The sequence below is a fragment of the Myotis brandtii genome, unplaced genomic scaffold (genome assembly GCF_000412655.1).
Source record: "Myotis brandtii unplaced genomic scaffold, ASM41265v1 scaffold931, whole genome shotgun sequence".
In the NCBI taxonomy this organism is placed as follows: Eukaryota; Metazoa; Chordata; class Mammalia; order Chiroptera; family Vespertilionidae; genus Myotis; species Myotis brandtii.
This window is the reverse complement of record NW_005371843.1, coordinates 2,746,576-2,758,150: the sequence shown is the minus strand read 5'-3', so window position 1 is coordinate 2,758,150 and position 11,575 is coordinate 2,746,576. Positions and strand designations below refer to the sequence as shown.

General features: G+C 39.5%; 1 long non-coding RNA gene across 1 annotated transcript; it reads left to right on the top strand.

Annotated features, from left to right (window-relative positions):
• The first annotated feature begins 767 nt into the window (after nt 1-767).
• LOC106724696 lies at nt 768-10,316 on the top strand. Its single transcript, XR_001360536.1, has 3 exons — nt 768-857; nt 1,631-1,716; nt 9,462-10,316. It is a non-coding gene; the product is annotated as an uncharacterized LOC106724696 (long non-coding RNA).
• Nucleotides 10,317-11,575: the final 1,259 nt, after the last annotated feature.

Below are 11,575 nucleotides of genomic sequence, written 5' to 3'. Positions count from 1 at the left end.
AGTCTTTGGCATCAATTGTTTTCCCTGTGGGAAATGACCTAATCAATAAAATCAATATATATAAAACCAACAAAAAGGTGGGGGGTGGGGGGGCGGAGCAGGGAGGGAGGAAAAAGGTTTAAGGGAAAACCTATTAGCATCTTAACCAACCAAATGTTCTTTCCCATTCCTAGTAATCTGTTCCCTGTTTTACTTTCTTTGTAACTGTACTGTCCATCAGCAATACATGGTTTGGATAATGATGAGGATAATGAGATGAACTTCAAGATGAGTTACAAAGTGAAGAATTAATCAGAGAAAAAAACAAGGCCTTCACTTTGGAAGGGATTGCTTTGGCTGGTATGATAAAGAAGCTTAATTCATTTGGCTGTTGCCTGGTAACTAAGGATCTTTATTAAAGATGAGCCTCAGGCGCAAATTCCAGTTCCTGCTACGGAGAGAGAAAGGTTTTATATTTTGGGTTCTCTTGCCTAAGGTAGTTTTTAAAATATATAATTACTATGTTATCTGCCTATAGTGATCTACAATTTACATAATAAAGAGGTCCTTAAGGGCTGTTCCTGGTGGATTTAACAAAACTCTGACATTTTTAAAATGATCCACTCAATAGAGAAACATTCAATGAAATGGGAGGATAAAAATAGCTTTAAATAATCTCTAACTGCCAGGGACATTTGCCACTGAATATTTTCATTACTAGGATGTTTATTACCTTGACTCTCTTTTAAATTGTAAACTCATTTTAATTCCCTCAAACAAAAAGCCCAGGCTTGCAAAATATTTGGCTATTTTCTGAGCTAACTATATTCAAATGAATATTTTAACTAAAGTGATGTGCTACCTACAAACTCAAGAAAGTAAGAAAGCGATCCCACATCTCCTGTCACTATTAATGATGATAGACAATGACAAAAGAGTATTTCCTGGAGATAGAGCTCATTAGAGCTACTTAAGCTGTAATAACGTGAGGAGTATCAATACACTTCTCCATCCTTCTGAAGAAAGAACATCTAGATTATTTGTATTTAGTGGCCTTCTCAAAAAGATATACTGGAAAGAGGAGGGTGGAACTAACTCTTTATCACCTCTAACTCGCACTCACTAGTGGTTTGATTTTGGGAAGTTACTAAAGCTCTCTGAACGTCATCTATAAAATGGGAACAAAAATGTACAAATAATAATGCCTATCCTATTTTTAGTCTATGATTACTGCTAAATTCAAAAAGGAATATGATGTTTATAAGTTGTACCAAGGTAAATTGTTGTAGATAGTAATAGTCACAGGTTAAAAAAAGAATACAAACATAGATGCATGGTTAATTCATCTGTTTTCACCAAACTATATTTCAGTTATTGTAGTCCTAAACTATATTACCACTGGCATGCTGTAATTTTTAGTGGTTGCCTTCCACTATGTCATGAGTTTTGGAACCAAAAATCTTAAATCACAAATCTGTCACCTATAAATCACAAATCTCTACCTATAAAATATAGAGAATGTTGCAGAGAAATCAAATGATATAAAGAATGTAAAGGGCTAACAATAGTGACCACTGAATTCATGTTGGGGTTTTGCAATGATTCTGCCTACTCAGAAGTATCTCTAATTCTATTTTCTTCCACTTACCAGTGTCCTAATGCCATGAATGGACAATACTCAAACAACAAATAATAGTGATCATAGTCATGTTGCTACTAAAAAGAAAATATCAACATGTAAACTTGTTTACTAAATTCTAATATTTGTCCTGATTGATTGCTTTTCTTTTAAAGTTCCTGTCTGGCCAACATTCTGACTCTACTACCAGAACCCACAATTAATTTAGCTTGTAATAATACTAAGCAGTACCCCAAAATTATTTCTTTAGCAAGAAAAAAAATGCCACAAATGCCCACCATAGTTGAACATATCCAAGCATTATTCCTTGAAATCTTGCAGAATCAGACTAAACATAACAGTTGAGGCCCAAAAAACCCACTTTCTCCATGGAATGTTCCATTTTGGTTGGGGCTTGGGTTTCTACTGTACAGTATTTGTCTTTGTTTTACTAACCACATGCTATCTGTTGCCATCCTCTCTCTTGAGTCCACCCACAGACATTTGAATGCTTCCATTAATGGTAAACCACCAGTTTCAATGCAAGCACAGCAATAATTACACAGCCAGTTCTGCATCTTAGGATTCTATAAAGAAGAAATTAATGGGTCTTCAAAATATAACTTTTTCACACATAGGGTTTTTAAAATTTTTTTTTTACTTGCCCCTCCCCCTGCCCCCCCCCATGCCTTCAACTTCCTCTCTAAAATTTTTTATTTATTGATTGATTTTAGATAGAGAGGATGGGGGAGAAGGGAGTGAGAGAGTGCCATAATGTGTTATTCCACTTATTTATGTATTCATTGATTGATTCTTGCATGGGCCCTGACTGGGAATTGAACCTGCAACCTTTGTGTGTTGGGATGATGCTCTAACCAACTGAGCTACCCGGCCAGGGCTTAACACATAGGGTTTTAATCAACATTGTTATGTTTACATAAGCCATTAAAGCAAGCACATTGATCAAGTCTTTTTGTGTGTGCCTCAACATGATTGTGACCAAATTATTGTCAAAGGCCTCTCTGATCTATGTCAAATACAAATTAGAGACTACATGAATATATAATAGGACCACCACTGGAGTAGGAGAGTTCAGAGAGACTTTATGCTAATTAAGACTATCATTAGCTGAACATTTACTATTAGTTGGCACTATGCTAATCCCTCCTAATGTGTAATTCTGATGTGAAATTATTCAGCATTTATAACAATCTAACCAACTGGCTATGTTATCCAATTTTAAAAATGGAGAAACCAAGTTAATGGAGATTAAAAGTGACTTATCTTAGTCAATTTTGAAATAAAGATTTGAATCCAGGTAGTCCAATTGCAAAAAGAATGCCTTTAGCCTTTGAGATAAATTGTTTCTCAAAGGCATAAAGGATACACGAAAATGATCAGGTCCAATTTTTATATGTATATCTTAATGCTTCTGGATTTATGTGGTTTTTCTCTAATTTCTCTGTCAAATCAGCAGTTTTTGGTAATACTGTAAGATGCTGCTTTGAAAATAAAGGCATCCCGCCTGGCCGCATTGGCTCAGTGGTTGAGCATTGACCTATGAACCAGGAGATTATGGTTCAATTTCCAGTCAGGGTACATGCCTGGGTTGCAGGCTCGATCCCCAGTGTGGGGCATGCAGGAGGCAGCCAATCAATGATTCTCTCTGTCCCTCTCCCTTCCTCTCTGAAATCAATATATATATAATTTTTTTTTTTTTAAAGAAAGGCATCCAATACCAGAACCAGCTGCAAACAGGATGCTGTTTTGGCTAAGTAGTGAACTTCATGTCAATGAAAAGACTCGGAAGGGCAACTTCCCAGAGCTGTGGCAAGAGAGGAGGTCCTGCCTTCACTTCAGAAGAGAAACAAATAAACTCACTGTCCCCTTCCACCTCTAAGATTTCAATGAGAATATGAACACAATTTATTAAAAGCCATCCCGGAAGTTTTCAGTGTTCTGGCTTAAAGCTGAATTCTTTTTTTATTCTATTGGGAAATATTTTCTTTTATGAGGCTCCCAAACTCTTGGATAACCTTTGTTTTAGCTGCTATGGTGAAATAAACTGCATACCAGCAGTGAGCACAATGCAGCATGCCACACCCTAACTTTTCTAGTGGTGCTGATGCCCAAGGAAAGTCGTGAACACTTCCAGTAGACCAATAGGACCTCTCTAATACTGTCTCTCCCAAGTCCTTCCTTTTAAATCCGTCTCCTACCACCTCCCCTCGGAGAGCCCATGCTATTTTTTTCAACATAATCCTAAAGCCTGCCATTTCCCCTGCCTCCTTATTATCTTTTATGCTTATCCTCCCTGTAAAATTTAATTAAATTTTAATTAATTTAATAACATTTAAAATTTGGGTAGTGATCCTTTTATAAAAAGTCATGCTGTGTGATCTAGCCAGAAGAATTAGAAAGGGAAATGATGTATTTCCAATCTATTATACAATTTTAGAAAGGCCAAGGCAAACTTGGGAGCTGGCAGAAAGCCAATGTAAAGGGGAAAAAAAACAAAACAAAAGAATCTCTAAGGTGACTTTGATAGTACACAGATGATCTCCCATCACTAAATCCATGTAGGTTTGAGGTTAGTCCTGGAGAAGATCAAAAGCAGAGTCTCAGGCCAGGAATAGCTAAAACCACCATGCTTGCAAGATTCGAAGTCACCCCTGCACAGACTGTAAATATAGCACTGACAACAGTGAAATTCCACGAATCCAGTGAAATCAGCCAATCACTTATTTAAGTTGAAACGATTACTCGTCTGGAATGGTTTCAAGCTCCATAGTGAATGGTTAATAGAGTTCATTTTGGATTCACACCTCCCTGCCCTCAAGTCTCAGCTTAGCTGCTAGGCAAGTCATCTAACCTTCTGGGCCTCTTTCTCCTCCTATGTACCACTGGGATAATAATTGTACTTGTTTCATGAGACTATTGTAAAAATCAAACGGGAAAGTTCACGTCAAGTGTTTAGCACAGTGTTTATTGTACTCAATACTTCAATAAGTTTGAGAAGTAACTACTACTTAATCTCTCTGAGTCTCCAGGTCCATTTGGGTAGAACGGGCATCATAATAGGACCCGCGGCAGAAGGCTGTTGTGAGGATTTTATGGCACACAGTACGAGCTATGACTGCACTGCTGCTGCTGCTATTGTTGTTAACGTTACTCTTTCAAGTACATTGAGCCCTCCATTGTATGCTGGGCTAGGGCCCTTTCCAGACTGGGTACATATCAGGTCCCCAAAGCTGCTGTTTGATAGACATGTTGTATGAGTCTATCCTTGAAAGATTCTCTACATAGGAAATAATCTGGAGCCAATCCAGATATATAATCTTGAACTTGAGCAGTATCTAATACATTTTCATTTCAGTACTGGCCTTCACTGAGGAGCAACTCTGCACTAGCTGAGGGCAGGACTATGCCAGCCTTTATCATCGGCAGTGTGGCTAAAACTGGAGGGGAAAGGGAACTGCTTTTGTCTAAGATTACTGGCTGCATTTCAGGAAGTAGGGTGGGGAGACAGGTTAGGATCGACTCACTTCTATAAGAAAAATGTTTTAATTGCAATTCTTTATGCATCAATTTGTATTTATTCTCATTTAATCTCAAAACAACAACTCTGAAAGATAGATTTGTGAAAGATATTTCCCGTAGAATTGAAATAAAAATTTGAAGGGTTAAGATATCACCCAAACAGCCATAGATTGTAAGTGGTCAACATGGTACCAGTTGTCTTTCAACTATACCATCATATATTCTGCATTTGAATTTTGATCTCTTAAACTGTTCTCACGATGAATATATAATGTATTTGCGAGCACCATGCTCAGGACCTGAAATTAGAAAAACTCGTAGATTATGAGCTAAATCTAAATCTAAGTGGCTAAAGAAAAAGTAGGTTAGAGTAATGTTTAGTTAAACAAAAGGCTCTCAAATGAAGAGTTCTATTTACCTACATTTTCCAGTTAACTGAAGATTAACCAGAAAACTTTTATTTATTTATTTTTGAAACAAATATTTTTTATCTGAAACTTATTTTTATTTGTCTTAATAATGAGTCATCTGCCTTCCTGCCTTAAGAAGTCAACTCCAGTGCATTTTTTTTTTCTTCTTTAACTTGAAGCTTTAGCTCTGGCTGTGTAGCTCAGTTGGTTGGGTATCATGCCATGCACCTAAAGGTTGCCAGTTCTATTCCTGATCTGTTCACATGCCCAGTTTGTGGGCTCCATCCTCGGTAGCGGGTGTGCAAGAGGCAGTTGATTGATGTTCCCCTCTTACATTGGTGTTTTTCTTTCTCTCCCTTTCTCTCTCTTTCTAAAAATCAATTTTTTAAAAATGAAAAAAGAAAAGCTTCAAGTTTCAGTTTGTTGTTTCTGAGAATTAGTATTTCTGAATTTCTTTGCCCCAAATTATATATGTAGAAAGGGTAAAAGGTGAGCTTAGTGTCAACAGGCCCTAAGGTATATCTTTTTTAAAAAATATATATTTTATTGATTTTTTACAGAGAGGAAGGGAGAGGGATAGAGTTAGAAACATCGATGAGAGAGAAACATCGATCAGTTGCCTCCTGCACACCTCCCACTGGGTATGTGCCCACAACCAAGGTACATGCCCTTGACCGGAATCGAACCTGGGACCCTTCAGTCCGCAGGCCGTCACTATCCACTGAGCCAAACCAGTTAGGGCTCTTTTTTTTTTTAAATAAATCTCTGAAATACAGTAAGTCCTCACTCAACATCATTGATAGGCTCTGTGACTTTAAGTGAAATGACATTTAACAAAACAAATTTTCATAGGCTAATTGATATAAATAAGAGTTAAAGAGGGGGTAATTTAGGAAGCAAGAAAAAGAGGAACATGTCTGCCTCTGAAACACCAAAGAGGAAAGAAAGGACGGGTGTAAACCTATCCAAAAGTCCAGAAGAGTTGGGAAGGAAGTTGAGAGAGTTTGTGTCTGAAAGCCACAATTAATTTTATCAGCAGTGTAAACATTCTAGACAGTCTTGGCACCAACACACACTGGAAGCTGGGGAGTTGACGGAAATTATTTTTTAAGACTTTAGACAAAAAGGGGGGGAAAAGCTAATTGCCTGGCTTACTTAATAAGGCCATGAGATCTGACAAATATCGAAATGATTAAGAAAGGCTGGAGAGAGGGGAGAGAGATAAAGAGAGATGGTTAGGGCAGGAGTGAGAGGGGGAGGCAGAAGAGAAAAAAAAAGAGATGAGAAAAGAGAGAATGGAAGGAAGAGAAAGAGGAGAGGAAGGTGGCTAGGGGAACAAGAGTAAAGGGGTAGAGAAAAGAGAAGCTGCAGAAAGAAAGAAACAAGATACCATCTCAGACCATTGAAATGCCTCTTTTGTGCTGAAATTCCTAGAAAGGGAAAACCATACAGAGATTTAAACTCTTTAAGGTTCTGGTTGACCAGCTGGCTTTCAACCAATGATAACTCTAGGCCAGAGGCTTGGTGAAAGCTAATGCAAACCAGGGAGTTTAGAACACAGAAGTAAATATATTCCCAGGTGGAAAGTTGTAGAGTATTTCACAGGGGAAATCCTGAAAAATGTTGCTTGTAGTTGCATTGCAGATTATTTATAAAGACCAGGGGAGGGGAAAACATGATAAGGCATAATTTTCCTATCTTTTCACTACAAATAAACCCATACACAGCGAATGCATCATTCTGAGTAGATACGAAACAGTTTCTGTGCTGCAGTGTTTTTGTTTGTTTGTTTGTTTTTCCTTTCATGTGTGCTCTGGCCTAAAGCAGATCCCAAGGTGGTCCTAGTCCATTTGACAACTGCCTTTTATTTCACACCCTGTCCCAGGAAAACACTGTTCTTGCAGAAGTTCCTCAGTGCTCCTTTGAGGAACTGCTTCTCTTCCTCTTTCCAAGACCCCCAGCAAGAGCTCCCCTGGACAGTAATCTCAGGTCCAGAGACTCCCGGAATAGGGTCTCTCCCATCTTCCTGATATTTGGGTTTTTGCTCCGTAACTTGTAAAAGTACTGTGAGCTGTTACAAGTGTTGGTTGTATTTTCAAGGGAGCCCAGTACCATCGTTTTAAATACAGGGTTACCATGACAAGCAGTTTCCTAACCATCAAGCATCTTTTGAACATATTATTGTGGCAAGGATTGGAGTCAACATGGTATAGTCAAAGGATCAAACTAGATGAGTTGTGGAGTCAAATACGTTTAGGTTTGAACTCACTTTCTGGCTATATGGCCTTAGGCAATTGACCAAAAAGTTCTCAGAGCCTTGGTTTCTGTGTCTGTAAAATGCTGCCAATAATACTATCTCAGAGAATTGTTGTGAGGATATAAATCAAATAAAGGGATTGAGTATTGTAGTGACTTGAATAGTGCCCCCCCAAAAAAAAATCATGACCACCTAGAACCCCAGATTGTGACTTTAGTTGAAAACAGGGTCTTCGAGGATATAATTGAATTAAGATGAGACCATACTGGATTAGGGTAGGCCCTATATTCAGTGACTAGCATCCTTATAAGAAGAGGAGAGGAGGCCTAGAAATGAAGAGAAGAATGCCATGTGAAGATGGAGGAAGATGGAAAGTAGATTTATGCTGCTACAGGTCAAACTGTGCCTGACCACCAGAAGCTGGACAAAGAAAGATAGGATTCTTCCCCGAGGCATTTAGAGTAAGCATGGCCCTGCCAACACCTTGATTTCAGATGGCCAGCCTCTAGAACCGTGAAGGAATACGTTTTTGTTGTTTTAAGCCATCAAGTTTGAGGTCAATTTTTTATCTTCACCTAAGGATATATTTTATTAACTTTAGAGAGAAAGGAATGGAGAGAGAGAGAGACATTGATGTGATCGAAAAACATCAATTAGTTGCCTCCTGTACACACCTGGACCAGGGATGGAACCCGTAACCTAGATATGTGCCCTGACTGAGAATTGAGCCACAGCCTTTGGGTGTACAGACAACGCTGTGGTAATTTTTTATGGCAGTCCTAGAAAACTAATACAAGTATATAAGAAGTGCTCAATGAAAGTCAGTTCAGCATCAGATGGGTTCCCCCCCGCCCCCATATTCTGGTGACTACCTTGAAGTCCTTGGATTGGTAACATAACCTGGTCCTCTTTGACCACCTTTGACCCCTCCAGGTCTCATTTTAGCCATGGATTTACCTTCTTATTCTCCAGACCTGGGCTAAAGTGTATTCTGCATGTTCTTCTATAAGCTCTGCCACAGGCTGTGTGTGTGAGTCCCCACTTACTTCTTGACCCAGCCAATCCAACGTATTCATTCATTCCATACACATTAACTAAACATTTACTATGAACCACTTAGTATAAAGAACTGGCTGTAAAGCAGTGAATAAAAGAAAGCCCCTCTTATAAAATAAACTTTTTGGTGAGAGGAGAAAAAAAGATAAACAAGTTAGGCAAGTGAATATATAATATGTCAGGTGGTATTAATTGAGTGCTATGAACAACAAGCCAGGATGGGGAAAGAGAAAGCTGGGGTGGGATATACAGTGGGTCAGAAAAGGTCTCTCTGACAAGGTAGTATTTTAATATTATCCTAAATGAAGCAAGAGAGTAATGAAGTCCTTCCGACACATGGGAGGTAAGGTGAAAGAAGAAATGAGGACTCAGTTACCTACAGCATTGTGCGCCATGAGTTGGACGTGGGTGTCTGCACTGAATGACATAAGAAACCATTGGAAGATTCAGAATAGAAGAGACCATGATCTGTCTTATATTTTTAAAGGATCCCTCTGGCTACTGTTTGAAGAATAGGTTTTAAAAGGGTAATTGGAAACAAGATCAGTTAGGATGTAAGTCCAAACTAAATGTGATTTTTCCCTTCTCACTCTTTCTCCAGAGCTGTGATACAAGCAGGTGGAAGTGATAAGACATTACTGGAGTCTGTTGATATTTTGCAGATAAAGCCAATTTCACGAATTGATGTAGTTTCTAAGAGGAAGAGAAATCAAGGAACACGCCAAGTGTTTTACTGAGCTAGGGAAGATGGAGACGTTGGGAGCGGAGAAAGGAGGTGGATTAAATGTGTGGCATCCAGCAAGCTGTAAATACAGAACTGATGAATTTCCTTCCCTTCCCCTGAAATCATGACTTAGCTCTCAGCTGGTGGACTCCAAAGGCATCAAGCAATGCAAAGGGAACTCACCAAGTTTATAAAAACTGGGAAGCCATGCTGTGCTTTCCTTGAAACACTGTCTTAAATCTATTTTTAACTTTTTAAAATTACTCTATCATGTGGCCATTTACAACAGCAAATACACGATACTCCAACCAAACAAAAACTCAGCAGGAATCAGAGTGCCTGGTTTTTCCTGGCTGGTTGACCCCCGCCTCACATGTAGGAGCTGTCAGATCACGCTGGCAGACCATTTCAAATGCGGGTGGACTTCCCAAAATCCACCAAGCCAACCCAGGCCTGTGAGGACAGCACTTATGGAAGTGGCAGGGCCAAGGTGCTGAGTACCAATCAGGGCATCTTGGGTTGCTACTGAATTCTTTTAATCTGCTACTTTGAAACAACGAGGCTAAGAAGCTACCTCTTGTCCAAATTTGCCACCCCCTTTTTCCTGACAAAGCAGTCAGTATGAAGAGCATAAGCAATTAAGAAGTAAGACATTACCACTCTAGCCGGTTTGGCTAAGTAGACAGAGCATCGGCCTGCGGACCAAAGGGTCTCAGGTTCATTTCCGGTCAAGGGCACATGTCTTGGTTGCAGGCTCCTCCCAGGCTTGGGCCCTGGTCAGGGTGCGTGCAGGAGGCAACCAATTGATGTGTTTCTCTCACATCAGTGTTTCTCTCTGTCTTTCCCTCTCTCTTCCACTCTCCCTAAAAATCAATGGAAAAATATCCTCGGGTGAGGATTAACAAAAACAAAAAAACATTACCAACTTGTGGGAAAGCTGAAGGGGGGAGGGATTTCAGAGCATGATTCTTCACACCAACTCTGTCTTTAGTGGATGGTTGCTTCAACCATGAGCAATTCTTTGGGGAAGCAGGGCTAGCAGTATAAGGTCCTAGGTAGTAACCTTTTATGAATCCCCCTGCCAAAAAAAAAAAAATGGATAAAGAACTAGGGACTGCTTAGAAACATATGTTCTTCAGGGAGTCTTGCAAGACTTGCTCTAAACTCTGAGCCAACACAGCTGTAAGGGAGCAGAGGTCAAGACTTCACAGAAAGCCAGATGCTGCAGTGAGCACATATTGTTTTACAGACACATGTGTGTATGGATATGTGTGGTGTATAAATATATACATCGACATGTGTGTGTATACACTGGCAAACCCCCCTCCCTGCTTCCCATCCTTTTAGGTAAACTGAAGGAGGAAGGGAGGATTTCCTGTGAAAACAATGTGTAACCCTGCCCATCTGATTAATGTGTTTGGCTGGATTCAGTGTAACCAAATGAAAAGGAGGAGTGGGAAGAAAATGTAGTGAGTGATAAGACAACTTCCCAGAGGGTATTCACTCAAACTCAATTCAATCCCTAAATACTGTGGGGATTTTTTTGCACTGTTCAATCTCAATCAGTTCAATTCCTAAGTACTATGTTTTGCCCTGTTAGATACTATGTGGGAGGTAGAAATCTTGACAAGAGCAGTTATTCGTATCTATTCACAAGCAGTGTAACCTTGGGAAAGGTACTTAACTTCTCTGGTGAGATAACTGAGGGGGAGCATCCCTCTATTCTACCCTCCAATACACTAGATTCTACCCACAGAGCTACCCACCGTATGCTATGGTAGAAAGAGCAATGGGCTGGATTCCAGCCCCAACTCTGCCACTCATTTACTGTGTTACTGTGGCCAGTTCATCTTACCCTGCATGTCCTCCCCCAAAATGATCCCCCAAAAGAGATGACTGTGGAATGATATGATTGGATTAAAGAAGGTTCACAAAGTAACTGCCTATAAAAGAACTGAGTGGGTTTCAAGTATTCTAACAGGGAGGCAGCT